This window comes from Gavialis gangeticus, unplaced genomic scaffold, assembly GCF_001723915.1.
Source record: "Gavialis gangeticus isolate Ggan-Ray unplaced genomic scaffold, GavGan_comp1, whole genome shotgun sequence".
NCBI lineage: Eukaryota > Metazoa > Chordata > Crocodylia > Gavialidae > Gavialis > Gavialis gangeticus.
The window spans coordinates 15182392-15184500 of NW_017729015.1; positions in this window are offsets into that span (position 1 = coordinate 15182392).

A 2109-nucleotide genomic window follows, 5' to 3' on the forward strand; every position below is an offset into this window, starting at 1 on the left:
TCTAGACTAAATAAGCCCAGTTCCCCCAGCCTCTCCTCACAAGTCACATACCCCAGCCCCCAAACCATTTTTGTTGCCCTCTTCTAGATTCTCCAACTTGTCCACATCTTTCTACAGTGGGAGGCCCAAAACTGGACACAGTACTCAGATGTGGCCTCACTAGTACCAAATAGAGGGGAGCAATCACTTCCCTCGATCTGCTGGCAACACTCTTACTAATGCAGTTCAGTATGCCATTAGCCTTCTGGGGTGTCTATACATGTGCTCCAGGGTGGAGGGCAGTGGGGTGCTTTAATTAGAGCAGCTCTGAGAGCCTCATAAGTATTCAACATCCCATTCTTCAAAGTGGTGGTGAGAGCACTTTAACTAAAGCTTGTTTGATTAGCTTTAGTTAAAGCACCCCTGCCACTGTTTTGAAATGCAGGGATGCTGAATACACATGATGCGGAGGCTGCTGAAGTGTGCTAATTAGCATTCTTCATCAGACTCAGCTAATCAGCACATCAGAGCAGAGCTCTGTCACAGGTATATGTGCCCCTTGTCAACAAGGGCACACTGCTGGCTCATATTCAGCTTATTGTCCACTGTAACTCCCAGGTCCTTTTCTGCAGAGCTGCTGCCCAGCCAGTCAGCCCCCAGCCTGCACCAGTGCATGGGATTGTTCCATCCTAAGCGCAGGACTTTGCACTTGTCCTTATTGAATCTCATGAGATTTCTTTGGTCCAATCCTCCAATTTCACTAGGTCATTTTGAATCCTAACTTTACCTTCTGGTGTATCTACTACTTCCCCACAGCTTGGTGTCATCTGTAAACTTGCTGAAGGTGCACTCTGTGCCATCTTCCAGGTTGTTGATGAAGATATCGAACAAAACAAGTGTGACCCTGGGGCCCTTCACTTGATACTGGCTTCCAGCTAGACATCGAGCCATTGATTACTACCCCTTGAGCCTGATGATCCAGTTAGTTTTCTATCCACCTTACAGTCCATTCATCCAGTTCATACTTCCTTAGCTGGCTTGCAGGAATGTTGTGGAAGACCATATCAAAAGCCTTGCTAAAGTCAAGGTATACCACATCCACTGCTCTCCCTGCATCCGCAGAGCCAGCCATCTCATCAGAGAAGGCAGTCAGTTTGGTCAAGCATGACTTGCCTTTGGTGAATCCATGCTGACAGTTCTAATTACCTTCTTCCCCTCCAAGTGCATAGAAATGGATTCCTTGAGGAACTGCTCCATGATTTTTCCAGGCACTGAGGTGAGGTTGATGGGCGTGCAGTTCCTCCTCCTTCCCTTTAAAGATGGGCACTATGTTTGCCTTTTTTCAATCATCTGGGACCTTTTCTGATCACCATGAGTTTTCAGAGATAATGGCCAGAGGCTCTGCAACCATATCAGCCAACTCAGCACCTTAAGGTGCACTGCATCCAGCCCTATGTACTTGTATATGTCCACTTGTCTAAATAGTCCCTAACCTGTTCTTTCACCACTGTTGGCTGCTCATTTTCTCCCCAAACTATGCTGCCAGCTGCAGTAGTCTGGGAGGTGACCTTGCCTGTGAAGTCTGAGTACTTCACCATTTTCCATACCATCTAAATTGCTCCCCCCATTTAGTAAGGGACCCACACTTTCCCAGATCTTCCTTTTGTTGCTGACATACTTGTAGAAACTCTTCTTGTTACCTTTCATGTCCCTTGCTAGCTGCAACTGTAATTATTAGGGCTGTGCAAAATTTCGCCAGCTGTTTCGATTTGACACTGTTTTGACTCATTTTGAGCTCGAAATGGTGAAATCAAATCGAAACAGAGGACTTCAAAACAACCTCAAAACAAAATGAGGCTAGTCAAAACATTTCAAAAGTTTTGAAATGTTTTGAGTTTCAAAGCAGCCAGGGGGAGAACCAGGGCTGCGATCCCAGCAGCAGCTGGGAGTGCAGCTGTGGCTCTCCCTGTCTCCTGCGGCCAGGCTGCAGGAAGCCAGTCACAGTGAAGGGGAAGGGAACTGAGCCCAGGCGTTGTGATCAGGTTGGGGATGGGAAGTCAGCCCACATGGGCTGACTTCCCATCCCCCCTGCTAGATCGAGCTGGGGATGTAAAGTCCCCCGCAGCTCCG